This window comes from Urocampus carinirostris, chromosome 9, assembly GCF_059441175.1.
Source record: "Urocampus carinirostris isolate Australia breed hairy pipefish chromosome 9, RoL_Ucar_1.0, whole genome shotgun sequence".
NCBI lineage: Eukaryota > Metazoa > Chordata > Actinopteri > Syngnathiformes > Syngnathidae > Urocampus > Urocampus carinirostris.
Window position 1 is genome coordinate 44,087,684 of NC_142357.1, and position 9,724 is coordinate 44,097,407.

At 43.1% G+C, this 9,724-nt stretch overlaps 1 long non-coding RNA gene across 1 annotated transcript in view; it reads right to left on the minus strand.

The window, feature by feature from the left end:
• Positions 1–8,212: 8,212 nt before the first annotated feature.
• LOC148360369 (uncharacterized) overlaps positions 8,213–9,724 on the minus strand; it is a 184,976-nt gene continuing 183,464 nt past the window's right edge. The window contains exon 3 of the long non-coding RNA XR_015851373.1: positions 8,213–8,414. This is a non-coding gene — a long non-coding RNA (uncharacterized LOC148360369). The remainder of the gene's footprint in view (positions 8,415–9,724) is intronic.

A 9,724-nucleotide genomic window follows, 5' to 3' on the forward strand; every position in this document is an offset into this window, starting at 1 on the left:
GGGGGCATTATTCAATTCCTCATAAAAAATCTTTCAAACAATAATTTGACCCTTATGTTACCTGTGGCGTTCCACAGGGTTCAGTACTCAGCCTCCTTATTTTCAGCAACCTGAAAGACTACTTTATTTGCCGTGGGAGTGTTTCTGCGGGTGATTAAAAAAAGAGGTGGGGGCATTATTCAAGTCCTCATCAATTATCTTTCAAACAATAATTTGACCCTTATGTTACCTGTGGCGTTCCACAGGGTTCAGTACTCGGCCTCCTTATTTTCAGCAACCTGAAAGACTACTTTATTTGCCGTGGGAGTGTTTCTACGGATGATTAGAAAAGAGGTGGGGGCATTATTCAATTCCTCATCAATTATCTATCAAACAATAATTTGACCCTTATGTTACCTGTGGCGTTCCACAGGGTTCACTACTCGGCCTCCTTATTTTCAGCAACCTGAAAGACTACTTTATTTGCCGTGGGAGTGTTTCTACGGGTGATTAAAAAAAGAGGTGGGGGCATTATTCAATTCCTCATCAATTATCTTTCAAACAATAATTTGACCCTTATGTTACCTGTGGTGTTCCGCAAGGTTCAGTACTCGGCCTCCTTATTTTCAGCAACCTGAGAGACTACTTTATTTGCCGTGGGAGTGTTTCTACGGGTGATTAAAAAAAGAGGTGGGGGCATTATTCAATTCTTCATCAATTATCTATCAAACAATAATTTGACCCTTATGTTACCTGTGGCGTTCCACAGGGTTCACTACTCGGCCCTCCTTATTTTCAGCAACCTGAAAGACTACTTTATTTGCCGTGGGAGTGTTTCTACGGGTGATTAAAAAAAGAGGTGGGGGCATTATTCAATTCCTCATCAATTATCTTTCAAATAATAATTTTACCCTTATGTTACCTGTGGTGTTCCACAGGGTTCAGTACTCGGCCTCCTTATTTTCAGCAACCTGAAAGACTACTTTATTTGCTGTGGGAGTGTTTCTACAGATGATTAGAAAAGAGGTGGGGGAATTATTCAATTCCTCATCAACTATCTTTCAAACAATAATTTGACCCTTATGTTACCTGTGGCGTTCCGCAGGGTTCAGTACTAGGCCCCCTTCTTTTCAGCATTGACATGCTTCCATGAGGTGATATTATTCGCAAGTATAATATCAGTTTCCATTGCTACACAGATGACACTCAACTATATCTTCCGATGGAGGAATTTGCCACACTAAACTGTGGAAATTTGGAGATAAAAGAATGGATGTCACTCAACTTCTTGCGCCTTAACTCTGAAAAGACCGTAATGTTAGTTATTGGGCCATCTAAATGCTGGGACTTGTTCTCAAAATCTGCTTCTAGTCTATAGCATATGAATAACCTCTATTTTGTGTTCACAGTATCAGGTGATGGTGTCATAATAGTCCTTGGTTTGCAATAATCAGTGGTCTGTGCAGCGCTTTGAGACTCTAATACACATGAATTGACCTTATATTTGCTACACATGACAGTGCTAGGTTTGGGGCACTGTCTAAAACAGGGGTGTCAAACTCATTTTAACACGGGGGCCACACGATAGAACAAACATTCTCTCGGGGGCCGGACTAGTAGATTAGAGAGAAAGAGAGAAGGGGAAGGTGAGAGAGAGAGAGAGAGAGAGAATGAGAGAAGGGGAAAGCGAGAGAGGAAAGCGTGAGAGAAGTAAAAGCGAGAGAGCGAGAGATAGTGAAAAGCTGGAGCGAAAGAGCAAAAAGTGAGAGAGAGAGAGAGAGAGAGAGAGAGAGAGAGAGAGAGAGAGAGAGAGAGAGAGAGAGAGAGAGAGAGAGAGAGAACAAAAAGCGAGAGAGATAGCGAGAGCAAAAAGCAAGAGAGATAGCAAGAGCAAGAGAGAGAGAAGAGCGAGAGCGAAAGAGAGAGAAAAGCAATAGCGAAAGAGAGAGAGAAAGCGCTCACAAGAGAGAGAGAAAGCAAAAAGCAAGAGAGAGATCAAAAAGTGAGAGCGAGTGAAAATCGAGAAAAAGCAAAAAGTGAGAGAGAGAGTAAGAAAGCCAGAGAGAGAGAGAAAGAGAGAGAGAGAGAGAGAGAGAAGTGAAAAGCAAGCAAGAGAGCAAGAGAGAGAAGCAAGAGAGCAAGAGAGAGAAGCAGGAGAAAGAGAGAGAGAGAGAGAGAGAGAGAGAGAAAAATGCAAGCACAGCATCTTTGTGAGAGGCACCTGGCTTTGCCCAACAACAAGCGGACCTATTTCAACTTGTAGCTCGTTTTTCTCTTGCGCTTCCCTCAGCTTGTCTCGCGGGCCGGATTCCATCCCCTCGCGGGCCTGATTCGGCTCGCGGGCCGCCTGTTCGACACCCCTGGTCTAAAACGTTCAGATGATGAAATTGATCATGACGTTTTTGCATCTGTTCTATTGACAAAACTATCGAAAACCGAAAAAAAAAAGGGGGTGAATAGAATGATGAACCAAATCACTTCAGACTAGTTAATCAATGGTAAATGGTTTGTACATGGCTTTTCAAGTCACTGAAGACCTCCCAAAGTGCTTTACAATGTCCTTCACATTTACCCATATACACACACACACACGCCAATAGCGAGGTCATTTTGCCCAAGGACACCTCGACATATTTCCATCCATCCATCCATTGTCTTCCGCTTATCCGAGGTCGGGTCGCGGGGGCAGCAGCATTAAAAGGGAAGCCCAGACGTCCCTATCCCCAGCCACCTCCTCCAGCTCATCCGACGGGACCCCGAGGCGTTCCCAAGCCAGCCGAGAGACATAGTCTCTCCGACGTGTCCTGGGTCCTCCTGCTGGTGGTACCTACCTGGAACACCTCCCGAGGGAGGCGTCCAGGAGGCATCCTTATCAGATGCCCGAACCACCTCAACTGGCTCCTCTCAACGCGGAGGAGCAGTGGCTCTACACCCAGTCCCTCCCGGATGACTGAGCTTCTCACCTTATCTCTAAGGGAGAACCCAGCCACCCTGCGGAGGAAACTCATTTCGGCCACTTGTATCCGGGATCGAGTTCTTTGGGTCATGACCCAAACTTCATGACCATAGGTGAGGGTAGGAACGTAGATCGACCGGTAGATGGAGAGCTTTGCCTTTCGGCTCAGCTCCCTCTTCACCGCGACAGACCGGTACAGGGTCCGAATGACGGCAGACGCTGCACCGACCCGTCTGTCGATCTCCCGTTTCCATGTCCCAAAAGCCAGTTTCTCTGTCTATCTGGACATCTAGCTATCTAGACATCTATCTGGACATCTATCTATCTAGAAATCTATCTACCAAGGACCCCTCCCTTGGCTGCCACCCAGTTCTCTGCGCACCCGACCCCTTTGGCCCCTCCTACAGGTGGTGAGCCCATGGGAAGGGGATCCCACTGTGCCCGGCCGGCCCCCGTGCGTAAGGGTCCGGCCACCAGCGGACCCCACCTCCAGGCCTGGCTCCAGAAGGGGGCCCCTGGTAACCCGCGTCCGGGCGAGGGAAATCGAGGACCAAAGTTTCCTCGACATATTTATCGACCCAAAATGTTTGCTACGATTAATGGGTCATAATCGCTAACATATTACCAGACTGTTTATGGGGCGTTTGCATCTGTTTTATTCATAAAACTATTCAAAAATCAATAATTTCATTAAATCATGTATTGACTCCGAGATTCCCCACACAAAAAGGTTCCCCTTCTTCATGACCTTCAGATTATGAGAGTGATTATGTTTTTTTTTTGCATCCGTGCTATTGAAAAACTATTAAAAACTTGTGGTTCTGTCTTCGGATCGATCGATTGTTTAATCCAGGGGTGTCAAACAGGCGGATGGAATCCGGCCCGCGAGACAAGCTGAGGAAAGCGCAAGAGAAAAACGAGCTGCAAGTTGAAATAGGTCCGCTTGTTGTTGGGCAAAGCCAGGTGCCTCTCACAAAGATGCTGTGCTTGCATTTTTCTCTCTCTCTCTCTCTCTCTCTCTCTCTCTCTCTCTCTCTCTCTCTCTCTCTCTATCTCTCTCTCTCTCTCTCTCTCTCTCTCTCTCTTGCTCCTCTCTCTTGCTCCTCTCTCTTGCTCTCTTGCTTGCTTTTCACTTTTCTCTCTCTCTCTCTCTTTCTCTGTCCCTCTGGCTTTCTGACTCTCTCTCTCACTTTTTGCTTTTTGTCGATTTTCACTCTCTCTCACTTTTTGATCTCTCTCTTTCTTTTTGCTTTCTCTCTCTCTCGTGTCAGCGCTTTCTCTCTCTCTTTCGCTATCGCTTTTCTCTCTCTTTCGCTCTCGCTCTTCTCTCTCTCTTGCTCTTGCTATCTCTCTTGCTTTTTGCTCTCGTTATCCCTCTCGCTTTTTGTTCTCTCTCTCTCTCTCTCTCACTTTTTGCTCTTTCGCTCCAGCTTTTCACTCTCTCTCGCTCTCTCGCTTTTACTTCTCTCATGCTTTCTCCTTCTCTCTCTCTCTCTCTCTCTCTCTCTCTCTCTCTCTCTTTCTCTCTCTCTCTCACCTTCCCCTTCTCTCTTTCTCTCTAATCTACTAGTCCGGCCCCCGAGAGAATGTTTGTTCTATCGTGTGGCCCCCGTGTTAAAATGAGTTTTACACCCCTGGTTTAATCAAATAACTTATTGATCCCAATACTGGATGCATAAAATGGTACCTCGTGTGAGCAGGGTTGGGTAGGGTTACTTTAACTGGATTACTTTCGATTACTTTTGAATGACTCCAATATCTCATCTCATCTCATCAGCTGCACCGCTTATCCTCAGTAGGGTAGCGGGGGTGCTGGAGCCCATCCCAGCAATCATCGGGCAGTGGGCAGGGGACACCCTGAACTGGTCGCCAGCCAATCGCAGGGCACACGGGGACAGACAACTCCCTTGAACATTCACACCTAGGGACAATTTGGACCGGCCAATTCACCTGAAATGCATGTCTTTGGAATGTGGGAGGAAACCGGAGTGCCCGGAGGAAACCCACGCAAGCACGGGGAGAACATACAAACTCCGCACAGTAAGGCCGGGAGGTGGATTTGAACCCACGCAGGAGGTTCCCACGACCTCAGAACTGTGCCGCACACGCGCTAACCACTGCGCCGCCGTGCTGCCCGACTCAGATATCAAAAATGCTAATTAAAGACAAAAGAAAGTAAATATGAATACAATTATGACTCACAACACGTGGTAAGCTTTCTCTCCTGGCTTTGATCTCTTTGATCTCCGTCAAAACGAACATCAAATGCCACAGAAACAAAATGAAAATCAATCCAAACATCATTTTTGCCGTTCCATGTATTCCCTCAGACTCTGTCAAAAAATGAATCATCTGTGTCTCGCCAGTAATGTTGACAGAAATATAAAATACATTTGTTGCAAAAAGAGATGGAGAAAAGGAAAGAGAGAGAAATAAAGACATAACAGGAGAGAACGATAGATAACAGTAGGAATAAAAGAAGATAACTACAGAGAAAGAAAGGGAAAAAGGGAAAAACTAAAGAAAGAAAGTCAGAAGAGAAAGACAGAAAGGAAGAAAGGATTAAAGTAAAGAGATAGATAGAATGAGAAAAGAGAGAAAGAGAGACTCCGGGTAGGTGAAGATTATTTTTATTCACAGTACCAGAGACGAATGTTAGAGAATGAAGAAAACTGGAAAAAATGCACGATGATGGAAACAACTCTTTGGTGTATGATCCAGGGTTGGGTAGGGTTACTTTAACTGGATTACTTTCAATGACTTTTGGATTACTCTAATACCAAATATGCTCATAAAAGACACAATAAACTAAATATGAATCAAATGATGACTCACAACACGTGGTAAGATTTCTCTCCTGGCTTTGATCTCTTTGATCTCCGGCAAACATAAAATGTGACAGAAACAAAATGAAAATAAATCCAAACAGCTTGCCAACATCATTTTTGCCGTTCCGTGTATTCCGTTACTCCCCATTCCTGCACAAAATTTAGTAATTTATTTATATTTAGTTTACTTTGTTTTTTATTAGCATATTTGCTATTGGAGTCATCCAAAAAGTCATTGAAAGTAATCCAGTTAAAGTAACCCTACCCAACCCTGACCATATCCACAAAAAATTGTTTTAAAATTCCAGTGCCATCAAGAGCAGGTAAACATCTGACGGCTTTTGCTGTGGGCACGGTCCTTAAATATTGGTGTTTACTGGTTCCTTTAGATTTATTAGAGTCAGGTGCAGGTGATGAAAAGCAAGGGGTAATGTCCTCCTGTTTGTCTGTATGTACTATATCCAGGGTTGGGTAGGGTTACTTTAACTGGATTACTTTCAATGACTTTTGGATGACTCCAATACCAAATATGCTAATAAAAGGCAAAAGAAGAGTCATCTTATTCATATTTTTTTATATTAGTTTATTTGGTATTGGAGTCATTCAAAAGTCATTGAAAGTAATCAAGTTAAAGTAACCCTACCTGACCCTGGTTATATTGTCCATGTGTTTCCTTATATCATATATATTGCTAATTAACATTTTGTTGTGAGATACAAAGTTGCTCGACATGAATGAAATGAAATGATCTTTTCAAGTCAATGACTTCCCAAAGCGCTTTACAATGTGCTCCACATTTCCCAATAGTGGCCTTGTATTGCAGCCATGTAGGACGCTAACCTGCTTATTGCGGGTTTTAAGGGTTCAGTGTCTTACCCAAGGACACTTCGACATGTAACACGGACGAGCTGGGATTCGAACTGGGATCCCTTGATCCCAAGACGATCGCTCTACCTCCTGAGCCACTGCCGCTCAATGAATGAGGTTTATTATAAAAAAAGTTCAAAAATGAAGTAGCATGGACGTTCACCGTAGAAGGAAAAAAATACATGAAAATAGAATTAAGTAGAATAATACATTTTCTTCTTCAATTATGAATTCATTTTCTGCATTAAATTATTGTTGGTAATATACTGATTAAAGGAATAACCACAAACCCGTCTTTTTTTTCCTTTTATACTTCCTTTTTTTTTTTAACTTCTTTATACAACATCATAATTCATCATAGAATGCATCAAAGCAAGTGAGCCGTTAGAGAGCCGGCTCTTTAAGTTGAGCCGAAAAAGCCCGTTCTCTAAAAAGAGACGGACTTCCTTTCTCTACACAACTACCACATGAAATCCGATGTTGAATGATGCATGATGGGAAATCCCCAGGCGGCAGACGCATGCGCACAGTAGCATCAAACCGCTCACTTCGTTTGCAACAGAAAAAAACGATACCGAGATAGAGGCTACCGCGGCGAACTTCTTTCACAAGATATCCATTTCTTTTTATTTCCTGATATATTTTGTTGCATAATATTAACATTTTTGGAGGCTTATTTAGTCGGTTGCAAGATACAGAACTGTACTTAATCACATATTTAGTGGAAGTACAATAGTTGCAACAAGATTCACTTGAATGCAACACTTTTTTCTTTTTTTTTCCCGTTTTTTGCTACTTTTTTTAAAATCCCGTTAAAAAAAAATCTCATCGTGTTTATTTTTTCTGAGCTGTTACATTTATCTTTTGGTTCTCTATTTACTTTTTTCCTACATTTCTTTATTTCTTTTTTTTCTGGCTTTTTTCCTAAATTTTTCCTTCTTTTTTTCTCTTCTTTTTTTTCTCAGCTTTTCACTACTTTTTCATTTTGGTATTTTTTCTTTTTTGTTCTATTCCCCCCTTCCTTTAAGTCATTTTGTGCGTCATTTTACATCATATTTGGTCATGTTGGGATTAAGGAAGCAAAAACAACCCGAAGAGCCGTTTAGGACTCAAAAGAGCCGGTTCCTTTTAGTGAGCCGAGCCGAAGAAGCCGGTTTCCGACAAACTCTACAAACTTTACTCAACTTCGTTCCACTTCGACTCGACTGTCTAAAATACCGCCTTTAGGACACAACGCCGGGGAACCCGTGTATTTTTACCTACATGCACTGTAACTTTGATTTGAGTCACTTCTTAATTAATAATTTTGAGCCCTGATTTTAGTGCATGGCTAGATTTCTTGTGCGCTGAGAATGTGCGAGCAATGCGCAATTGCTTAGAGGGAACACTGTACCCATCGTTGACAAATTTGTGTTTTTCCGTACGGATTTTCTCGTCTGCACGTCTTAAAAATGCATAATAAAGGTACTTTGTACGGAAAAAAACGTACAGGTTGACAGGTATGCTACGGTAAACTCTTCCGACCAATCAAATGAGACATTGACCCAAACAGCAGAAAGGGAAACGAGAGACTGACTTGATTCCGGGTCGGAGTTGCCGTCTCCTTCGGTGCGACTGTTCGGGGACGTCTGCTCGTAATAGTCGTCGTGGGGGAATCCCAGTGGGAGGTTCTGGGAGGCGCTGGTGGCACTGGTGGTACTGGTGGGTTCCGGGTCGCCCAGCCCGCTATCGCTGCAACTCTCCTGGGAACCGTCCGGGAGATGGAACGTCACTCGCCGCTGGGTCTGGGGACGGAAACGAAATACTGAAACGGGGAGTACTGACGAACAGGGTTGGGTAGGGTTACTTTAACTGGATTACTTTCGATGACTTTTGGATGACTCCAATACCAAATATGCTCATAAAAGACAAAACAAACTACCGTAAATTCCGGACTATAAGCCGCTACTTTTTTCCCCAAATGTTCAGTTCGCGGCTTATTCAGTGAAGCGGCCAATTTATGTAATTTTTCTAACGGCCACAAGCGGCGCTAGAGTATAAAAGGTAAGATTAAGACCAGTTAGAATATGTGCGCCAAAGAAGACTGCAACCTCTAAGTCTAAGCATACATTGTCTGTGAAGTTAAGGTACGTTCCGTTAATGAGGAAGACGCCCTTGATGGCGATAGTTATGAGGAGGAAGTTGAGGACGATCTACCGTGAATTTCACAATTACGGATGCTTTTATTTTGACAGGCACGATTGATACATTGCGAGCGTGATCCTACTAGCGTGTTGCTACCTTTCACAGGCACGGTTTGGGATGAAAGTTATATTATTATTATTAAAGCTTTGAAAACTCTCTCGGTGTACCGTCTTTCTTCGTAAATATGTGTAACCGTGTATAATAATGTATTTGCAACTGTATATTTTTGTAGTGTATTTATTTTAGAGATTTATTCTGTTATGTGTTCTACCGACGAATGAAAAAGAAGGGGCGGAGCACACGCGGGCTGATGGGAAGTGGGGTAAAGCTGAGTTACCGGTAGATCTGTCTGTTGTCGCAGCGGACAATAGTGGATATATATTTTTCCCACCCTTAACTTTGGAAATATACACTTTGTTTCCTTGGATCACTTTCAACGGGATCCCGGACTTTACAAGTCTGCATCATACCTTAATTACGGGTATCATGTTCCATTTATGTTGCCAACTGTGACGCTCGTATTGGGGTACAATCTATGCAGTTACAATCGTGGAGCTTACAGCCCGGGCTGGGTTAAACTTGAGTTATTGTCGCAAGTTCTAATGCAGGCACAGGCGGCTCTATACATGGGTGCGGCTTATATAAGAAAAAAAGTAGCAGATCACCTAAAAAAACAGTGAGTGCGGCTTATAATCTCAGTGCGCTCTATAGTCTGGAATTCACGGTAAATATGAATCAAATTACTACATTTTGTGCAGGCTGTTAGTTTACCCGGAGATCAAAGCAGAGAGAAAGCTTACCACGTGTTGTGAGTCATCATTCGATTCTATTTAGTTTTCTTTTGTCTTTTATTAGCATATTTGGTATTGGAGTCATCTCAAAAGTCATTGAAAGTATCCAGTTAAAGTAA